The sequence below is a fragment of the Crocodylus siamensis genome, chromosome 2 (genome assembly GCF_052110815.1).
Source record: "Crocodylus siamensis isolate JL-2025a chromosome 2, ASM5211081v1, whole genome shotgun sequence".
NCBI lineage: Eukaryota > Metazoa > Chordata > Crocodylia > Crocodylidae > Crocodylus > Crocodylus siamensis.
Window position 1 is genome coordinate 249,456,932 of NC_143396.1, and position 10,463 is coordinate 249,467,394.

A 10,463-nucleotide genomic window follows, 5' to 3' on the forward strand; every position below is an offset into this window, starting at 1 on the left:
ATGCATTCTTGGTACTTAAATGGATGAGGGAAGTACCGGTTTTGACATGCTGCAAATCTGGCAAAGTCTAGGTTAACAAAAGTATAGTTGACAAAGGATGAAGTTTCTCTTCCTATATTTTCTACAAGAATAAGTATTTAATTCTGGTCTAATGAATTTGCCTGGAAGATTGTATGGCACATTGACAAGCTCTTGAAAGTCTGAAAATATACTTTTATATTGTAGACTTTCTTTGGAGAGAACTATTATTTAACCATTAATTATGAACATTAGGGGGAAATAGGATAAAAGCTTGTTAGTCGTTATTTTAAAAGTGGTGAGAGTACCTTGCTACAATGATTTTGGTCTCAACGTGTAACAAAAGATAGGTCCAAGCAATTCATCCTCAGTAAAAGAAGTAGTTTTTACTTGTGGAAGTAAGTAGCATTGTTGTGTATAATGGAGCTGTTCAGATGTTAAGGAGTAGATATATCACTAACTGTTTGCAGTCCTGGGCCCATTTTGTGCAACAGACAATGAACAAATTTATAAATCCAGTGTTATAAATTTGTAAATTCAATTCTTGGTACCTAGAATGGGATTCACAGTACCCAGAATACTGAGCAGCAGGTTCCCTAAGCAGTAGGAAATGCTGAAGAGAGAAGTATATTCAAAATCTTGCATTTCACCCAGATTAAGGCAGTCCTGAATTAGGGAACTGTGTGAGACTGGGATTTATAGACCAAAAATTGCTTCCTGGACAGGGATGCTTAAGTCATTCCTTTAGGTGTGGACAACTAGCTCACTATTCTTTTAGAAGATGGCCACACTAGGTGCTCATCTTTTGTGTAGAAGCCTAGTGGTTAGGAAACTTGCCCACAAATGAAAGAATCAGACTCAATGTCTACTTCAGCCTAAGAGTTAAACCCACACTTTTATCTCAGAGGAGAGTTCTGCAACCACCAGACTACAAGCAGTAGTGACTCTTCTGTTAAACCTGTGCTACCCTATAGGAAGGAATAAGAACATAAGAAGGGCCATAGTGGGGCAGAGCAGAGGTTCATTTAGCCCATTATCCTATCTCTGACAGTGGCAGTTGTCGATGTTATAAATATAGAGGGAGACCATATTAACAGTGTATATCTAGAGCAGTGGTACTCAACCCATCTGGCCCCATTGGCCAGATGAGTGGTACAGAGCCAGTCCACAGGCCAGATCCCACATGCAGGGTTGGTCTGTGGGACTGGCACATGGAGTCAGTAGGGCTGTGAGAAGCTTCAATCCCTGATTTGATTCAGCAGAGATTCAGCCTGATTCGGTAGCTGAATCTCCAAATCCAAATCAAACCAGAGGACCCTTTAATCTGTCCTAATTAAACCAGAACCCTCCGTATCAATTCAGAGAGATTCGGAAAGATTCCATGATTCAGACATAGACACAGTTTCAGATGTTTTTTCTACATACCTCTAGGTAGCAGGTGGCTCATGAATGCTGTGATGCTGGGGCACATGGAGTGTCCCACAGGAGCATGGTGGGGGGGAGTCCCCAGTGCGCTTGGCAGCAGACCCGGAGGTGGACCAGAAGCACTTCTGGTCTGCTTCTGGGTCCAGCAGGGAGCACGCGGGGGGCCACCCATGGCCCCCTGGTTTAGTGACTGGTGCCTCCTGGATCTGGGGGGGGCGGCACTGATGGTCTCCCCATGACCAATCGCTGACCTGGGAGGGATGCGGGGGGGGGCGGCTAGCACACCCCTGGAAGACCTGGAAGTGGACTGGAAGTACTTCCAGTCCACTTCTGGGTTCACCACCAAGCACATGGAAGGCACATGGCAGTCCTGTGGGATGTTCCATCTGCACCACCATCACAACATTCACAAGCTGCGCTAGTATCTCAAGGTATGTAGAAAAAACTTTTAAAGCTGTGTCTATGGCCAAATCACTGATTCTCTGAATCAGCATCGAATCTTCAGATTTGGATATGGCTGAATTGAATCAGAGATAGCGATCTGAATCAATAAATTTAATCACTGTCCCTGGTTCAGGCTGAATCAGAGTTGAATAGGGCCTGCTTCACACATCCCTAGGGGTCAGTCCATGGAGCAACCCCACACACCAGATGTGGCTGTGGAGTGACTCTGCACCAGCCTGAACCAGCACATTGGTGTGATCCAACATATGGGGCCATGTCATCCAGCCCCTGGCACCCCACTTCCAAGTCATTGATGAAAATGCTGAATAAAAGCAGGTCCAGCATAGATACCTGCAGGAACCCATTTTTGGCCCTTCCTGTATCCTGAAGTTACCATTAGCCTACCCTTTGCTTCCTATCTTTTAACCAGCTCTCAGTCCATGCAAGGACCTTTCCTAGAATCTCATGGCAACTCAGTTTTTTAAAAGCCTTTACAAAAACTATGCTCTTCCCTAGCAGATCATATTTGTCCATGGGACTGCTGATTTTATTCTTTATTCCATCAACTTGCCAGGGATGGAAATAAGACTCACTGGTTTGTAGTCCCCTGGATCATCTCTGGAACAGTATCATTTCTAGTCAGGCATCACTGAGATAGTCAATTGATTTCATGTTTTATTATCATTGCCCTAATTCCTGCTAATTTCTCTCCACTCCACAGGTGTTAAGATGTCTGTCCTTTTTAATGGTCTCGGTGTTCTATTATTAAATCTATTTTTCTTCTGCAATATTGCTGTCTGTTAGTCGTTGCTTGTAGTGTTTCTCTTCTATTTCAAAGCCCTGCAGACTGTTTTTTGCTCTAGCTAAAAACTTTAACTCAGGTGTAGTAATATTAATTCAAGTGTAAAAATGACTGATAGTGAAGTATTGGAAGAATGCTCAAGAAAACTGGATGTTTTATGAAACTGAATAAAAGACATATTAGCTGTAATGACTATGGGTCTAATGACAAATCTTTTAATTATTTTGACTCATTGTTGCCTGGTTTGTTGTGCTATTATAAACTTAATATATTAATCCAGCAAATTAGTTCACATACAAATAGGTATATTTGTTTTTGCTTTGGTCTTAAACTGAATAATATAGTGGTACCCCGTAGCATATTAATCAAGCTTCTAGTTTCCGTTTAAATGGGGAAAAACATATATTGTGTTATATGTGATGATCAGGGATCCTGGTTTTCTCTGATAAAAAAAATCCCAATTTTTGGTTTAAAAAATGTTACCCCAAATCCACATTTTTCCATGATTAAAATGAAATATCATTAATATACAGATGTCAATTATAGTGGTGTTTCATTTTAATCACAGAAAAATGTGGATTTGGGGATTTTTTTTAAATCAGAGAAAACCAGGATCCCTGGTGGTGATATGCTATACCATCTTCACTGCCCTTTTCAAAATCCTAAGTCTGTCCATGTCTTTATGGATAACAGAAAGGACTCAGCCAGGTATGTTTACTTGGCAAAATGGACAAGGTTCTCCTGGTGCTGAGTAAAAGCCTTAGCACAGTCAGATTGTCCATTCTAGACATATTAGACCAATGGTTCTCAACTGGGATGCTGCAGCACCCTGGAGTGGTACTAAACCCTTCCAGGACTGGGTTGCTGCGGCAGCCAAGAGGAATTGCTTTGCTTGTCTCCTACACAGGTAGATCAGGAAGCAGCTGTGGCTGTAGCATGTGCTCTTTCACAGCCCTTTCTGGTCTGACTCCACAGCTGGGACTGTACCAAGGCCTCTGTTTCTGAGAGAAGAATAAGGGGTCAGACTGTGAAAGACTGTGGCAAAAGCACATGCTCCAGGTGCAGCCCTTTGCACTGCTCCGTCAGAGGAGCTAGGATAGTCTGGAGCAGCTCTGTGCACTGCCTGGCGGGAGAAGTCAGGTGCAGGGACACTCAGGTCAGTTAAAACTATTCTCCTTCCCAGTCCTCCCCAGGCCCTATAGGACACAGGAGAGTTTTGCCTAGGATGCAAAATTTATTAATTACACCTTTGCTATTGCCTGCTTTAGTTTTGTCAAATAATCATAATACTGTGCAGGTGTGCACAGCATCACCCTGGCTGGGAACCACTGAAGTAAGCTAAGGTGATACAACAGTGGTTCTCAACTAAGTGTTCTGCCAAATTCCAAAAAGGCTTTGGAGGGGTGCCCTGACTCTAAAAAGTTGAGACCCGCTGTATTAGACTCACTGCTGGACCTCAGACATGCTTACCCTTCCATCAGCTCAGTCATGTTCTAGCTGGTAGCAATCTTGGCCTTCCCCCCACCAGTCAATGGAGGTCATGTGCTCTTGTCTTCAACATCCTCAAGTTTTCTTAAGGGTTTGTCTAAGGTCTTTTCCCAAGTGAGGTATCAAGTGTCCAAGCTGAATCCTGTCCTCATGTGATGAGTGTACCATATGCACCTATGGAAATGTTTTTCCTCATACACTATTCCATAAAAACTGGTTTTCTGGTAACAATCACATCAGCAAGAAGGATGGGTGGGATTTATCAAGCCCTTCTGGCAGATCCTCCCAATACTAACTTCTATGAAGATGAAGTACTCATCCAAATTTCCTGCCTAACTTGGCAAAGATTTTTTGTTGAACCAATTGTGTAGTTGGGAGAGCTGTTGGAAAAAAGTTACAGGTATCAAATGCCCCTCTTCAGATCCAAGAGAGAAGTAGATGTAGGCTTTGCTAGAGAAAAGATCCATGCAAATGCAAACAGTCTGCATGCAGGGATGGAGGAGGACTGTAAACTACAAATGAAAAAGTGTTAACAGGAGCCTTTTTTAGACTAAAGAAGTGCAGTAGAATAGGCAATCTAGTTAGTGGCAGAGCAAAACCATTCAAGAAGAAGGTAATTATTACTTATGAAGTGCAGGGGAGTTTATTGGCAGGATTTGTTAGGTTATAATGAGCCAAAAACCCATTTATATTAAATCCAGATTTCTTATTGTCCAGTACAGTGATGAATTTCTGTTCCCAGGCCTATCTTCCAGAGGTGTTTTGTAAGTTCCCTTTGAGCACAAGGATTGTGAGGTTGCAGAAAGAGTCGTTCTGTGAAAATGTTCTCCAACTGGTGTCTCAGTGCCCTTTATATTTTTCTGAATGTTCATTCTAGCATGTAGTTCCTGTTTGGTTCCACCTATATAGTTTCCACGGCAAGATATAACATTCTGTGACATGCATTTGTAAGATCCAGGGATTCTGGCAGTTTTTTTGGTGAGGGTGTTCACTGCTGTGGTGCTGGAGATATGTTGACAGGTTTTACATTTTTGCTGAGGCAGAGTTGTATCCTATTTGGATTCTGTTGGTCAGAGGGCAGTTTGCTTCTGCTGATGAAGAGTTGGGTCAAATTTGGGGACTGCTTGAGTTGGGGATGGCAGGAGCAAGGGAGCTGGGAGTATTTCCCTTAAGGTATCACCTTTTTTGATTATAGACTATATAAGCTTTTCCAAAAGCCCTCCCAACTATACAGTGGGTCCAGTAAAATATATCACAAAAAATCCTTACCTCTGTGAAATTTCCTGGACCATCACAGCTACAACGCTCTACCCTGAAGTGTCATTCCACCTAAGCCAAGCTTCACTGCATTCACTGTATGTTAAGAGAGCTTTGCCAACTACCTTCACAGACCCAAAGCTTTCTCCATGACTGTTTGCAGCAATCTCATCTTAGATTATCCATCCAGTTAGACTGTGTAAAATGATAATATGAGACTGCTGAATTTACCATAAACAGATAGGGTAGATCCATAAACGGATGGGGTGGATCCATAAATTTAATTTAAAATTGCATGTTTTAAAGGTTCTTCCTTTGGCAACTCAAACAGTTTTGTTGTTCCTCTGTTCTCTGTCCTAATAAAGGTGTTCTTAGTTAGCTAGTATAATGATACTGACTGCTCTGCAAAGTTTTATACAAACAACCCATAGAATCTGTAGAAGTCTACAGACCTCGATTCCTCCACTGGGTTTGTAGGAAAATTCAGTCCTTTTTAACATTTAATCTCTGTGATTGAATCTTCAATCCATTCTTGATCACTATCTGTCTCAGAGGGTGAGCCAATATTTGTTTCTTGCACATTTCAACTTTTAACTCTTTAAAAATGGTACTGCTTGCCTTTAAAAGCCTTTCCATTCTTACTGAATGGTTCTCCCATACCTTATGGAACTGAAGTCCTCTCCAGTTCTTGAAATTTGAATTTATTAGGGACTGGGGCATAGGTGGCCTGAATCGATGTTTAGACCACATGAAGAGAGGGATCGGGGCTGGGTCAGATTCAGAAATTAAGGGCATTTATACACATACCTTTTTGTCCTGCAATGCACCAGAGATCCATCTTTTTGGAGCAGACTGGATTAATCAAGTCTGCTTCTCATGCAAGCTGTTGTGAACTGTGCTGTGCCACGTGCAGTTGTATAAGCAGCAAAATGCGCATCAGTGCACAGAAAATGGCGGCAGTGCACTTTTGAATTAAAACATCTTCTATGTGTTTTAGTTTAAAAGCACACCACCATCATATTCTGTGCGCTGACATGCATCTCGCCACCCATACAACTGCAAGTGATGCAGTGCTGGGCACTTTTCAAAGCACCTGGCACTGCAACACTTGCTTGTGGAAATATGCCCTAAGTTACTAGGTCTGGAGAGAAATCCAGGGGCAGAATCCAGTACACAGGCCATGGTCAAGATCCAGAAAACCAGCAACCAAGTTACCACAGCCAAGGGGCAATCCACAGGTCAATGTCCAAGCAACCAGTCAAGCTAGTGGTCAGGATCCAGGAAAAAAAATATCAACAGTCAAGTTACCAAGTGGGAAGTGTAGTCTACAGAGCAAAGTCTGAGCACTTAATCAAATCAGGGTCAGGAACCAGGAAGCAGGTCTGCAGGCAAAATCCAAGGCTGGAGTCCAGAGGAAAGCTGAAACCAGGGTTAGGAACCAGGGAAAAACAGAGAGAGCAGGAATCCAGAGGCTTTCCACAGTAGACTAGGTCAAAGCTCTTGACTGGCTTAGAAACCTGTGATTTCAACTGCAACTATGTGGAGAGGTGGTGCTCCCAATAGTCAAGCATGACACCTGCTATTACTACATGGGGGCAGAGTTCCTTAGCTGGTGACTCACTACATGTGTGGCTGCTCAGGTATTTGGCCCAGGTTGACCTTCCTGATCATCAGGGATCTGCGTTTTCCATTTCCAGTGGAAAAATATGAATTTTCTTCTTTAAAGGAGAAAAAGGTGGATTGCCCCCCTTGAAATAGGAGGCAGCTCTGTTCCATTGGGACATGCTGTACTGTGCCCACTGCTGCCATCTGGAACCATTTGGGCAATGAGCACTTTGCCCCATGGGTGGCCCCTGTTGCCTCCCCATCCCACTCCCCCTCCCTAGTCCGCTCTTCCTTTTTCTCCTCCCCTCTTCCCTCCCACCTGCCTGGCCTGCTGCCAGGTTTACCATGGCCAGGGGATGGCAGAATGTGGGACATACAGGAGCACTACTGTGGTTTGGGAGTGAGGGGCAACAACATGAGCAGGGGCATGGCACCAGCATGTCAGGGCTACTCAGAGCCACAAAGCAGGGGGGGAGCCACAGCTAGACCCACATCCTGGTAAGCAAAGGGGCCAAGAGTAGCTCTGATTTGCCATGATAAAAAAGCCAAAATCAAATGCCAAAAATATATAGGTATTTAGAATTTATTTTATTATACTGATTGAAGTACTGGTAGGCTTTCAAATTGCTTTAAAATTGTAAATATATCAATAAACCATTGTGTTAATCTGATACCTACATATATAGTTGTGTTTCATTTTAATTTTAGAAACACAGTGATTTGGGAGGGTTTAATCAGAGAATTTTGGATTTTTTAACAAAGAAAACCAGGATCCCTGCTGATCATGATCCCTGACAGGGTTGGAGCATTTACTATTCTCTGATATGCCCTTAGTATATTCTTGAGTTCAAAAAACAATATGCAAAATTGAAACAATCCATAGGAGAGAGGGAAGGCATCTTTCGTGATCCTCAAGTGCCATTTTAATCTGATAGTATCCAAATTCCAATCAAAACTACCAAAATATTTTGCTCCTGACATTTTATTGAGAGTGTCTGCTGTGGGGGGAGGTGGTACTGGGTAACTATCTTGAACTGCCTGTGAATTAAGTCTTGTGTAGTCAATGCATGTCCTTGTCCTATTGGGATTTATTAGTACTACAGGGTGCCTGTACACAAGCATGGAGCCTGCTCCAACATGCTATAATTACAGTGCATTGGAGCAGACTTGATTAATCGAGTCTACTGGAGCATGGTAATTACCATGCTCCATCAGCCTCCCACGTTTTGTGTATCAGAGTCCCTATGCTTCAAAATGGTGGTGGAGGAGCTTGAACTAAAGCTCATTGAATAAGCTTTAGTTCAAGTGCCCCACCACTATTTTGAAACACGTATACTGATACATGGGATGCTGCAGCACTTTAATTAGAGCAGATCTTGAAGCTGCTTTAATTAAACAATGCCCCCTTCCCGCTCCCCCCCCCAAACACATGTAAAAGTGCCCACTATTACCAGTACAATTAGGAATGTCCAAGACTGTGGATTACGCAGCTAGGTTAGCAGGTCATCCTGATTTTTTCACTGCTACCTAATATGCCAAGGGAATCTGGCGTACAAGCTGCTTTGCAGGAACACTTGTGTCAGCACAATCCATATTTCTCTAGCTCCTCATTATTCTTGAAGAACATGCTAGCATACCATTAGATCAGTTGTTCTAATTGCTTTCTTTCATTGCCTTCTGTGGGTGTTTATGCCACATCAATGCTAGATCTTTTACTTGCTAAAATAGTTCATAGCACTTAATATGTGCTCCTGTGAGAGGCTTTGAGACATCAGTTAGACTGGACATTGCTGTTGCTGTGGTCTAATTTTTAACTAGCTACATCTGGTCAGTCACATTACATGTCCTTACCTAGAACACATCCTTTTGTCCATGTTGAAAGAGAGTTTTATTTTAAAAAGTATCCTGATACTGTATTTTTAACTTCAAACACTCTAGCAGGAGAATGACTGGCTAGGCTGCAATACTGCTATACTAGTGAGGCCACACCTGAAGCCTGTGACCAGGGAGCCAGTGAACAGGGACTGCCAACAGGGGAGCAGTTTGCAGGCAGTTTGCAGGCCAGTTGTGGGCAGGAGTACACAGGATCTTCTGACAGAGACTTCAGGTAAGTGATTGAGGAGGTGAGCTATTATGGGGAGGGTGACACGAAGCATAGCCAGAGCCCTTGGCCTGCTGCTGCCTCCAGCCCAGAGCTCCTGTGGGGCCTCCACCCAGACAGGTCCCTTGGATGGGTCAGCAGTGCCCTGTCCCCCTGTCTCCAGGGATTGCCTTGCAGGACCTCTGAGGCCTGGAGGTAACATGGGGGCTGGGGGTTCCCTTGCCTGTCCCACATGTGCCCAGATTGAGGCCCTGGAGGGGCAGGTGAGGGAACTCCAGGCAGAGGTGAGCAGGCTGCAGGGGATCAGAGCAATTGAAGAAGAAATTGATGGCTACCTTCATTCTCTGCAGGACAAGACTCCTGGCAGAGAAGCTGAGAGGGAATGCCCTGAAGCAGATGCTGGCAAATGGAGGACAGTCATCTCAGGGGCCAGACCTCTCACCTCAGAGACAACTCCCCCAGTGCAGTTGGGGAACAAATTTGAGGCCCTGGTTACATTGGAGGAGTGTGCGGTGGGGGAAAGTGCACTGGAGGGGCCTGCTGCCATCACCAAGCAAGCTGAGGGCCAGCCAGGTAAGCAGAAGAAGAGACGCCACATCATTGTTGTGAGCAACTCCTTGCTGAGAGGAACAGAGGGACCCATCTGTCGTCTGGATCCTGCGGCACATGAGGTCTGCTGCCTGCCTGGAGCCAGGATCAGGGATGTCATGACAAGAATTCCTGACCTCATTTAGCCCTCCGACAATTATCCCATGGTCCTCATCCATGTGGGAACAAATGATGTGGCCAGGAGTAGTCCAGACTATATCATGAGTGACTACAGGGCTCTGGGGACCAGGCTTAGGAAGACAGGGGTGCAGGTAGTCTTCTTGTCAATCCTCCCAGTCAGCAGTCTAAGTAAGCATCATGTCACCTGTGTCAGGGAAGTCAACCCGCGGCTCCGGAGTTGGTGCCATTGTGCGGGTTTTGGCTTCCTGGGCCACAATCCACACTTCCATGCAAGGAACCTCTTGGGATGCAAAGGGCTTCATCTCTCCACAAAAGGGGGAGTCTCTTTTCTTACAGATTGGCTGACCTCCTACATAGGTCTTTAAACTAAGTAAGACAGAGGATGGGGAGGCAGGAGATGGAGAGAGTCTAGAACCTACAAACTGTGAGACATGCAGCAGTACACCCCTGGTAAGTACCAAGGGGCCCTTAGGGGATCAGAATGGGGAGGCACCAAAGGCACCATTCGGAGGGCTTCAGTGCCTCTATACTAATGCTAGGAAAATGGGGAACAAGCAGGAAGAACTTGCACTTCTGCTTGCAGATAATAACTTC

At 44.3% G+C, this 10,463-nt stretch overlaps 1 pseudogene; it reads left to right on the plus strand.

The window, feature by feature from the left end:
- LOC149871997 (uncharacterized) overlaps window positions 1-10,234 on the plus strand; it is a 43,979-nt pseudogene extending 33,745 nt beyond the window's left edge.
- The last annotated feature ends 229 nt before the right edge of the window (window positions 10,235-10,463 follow it).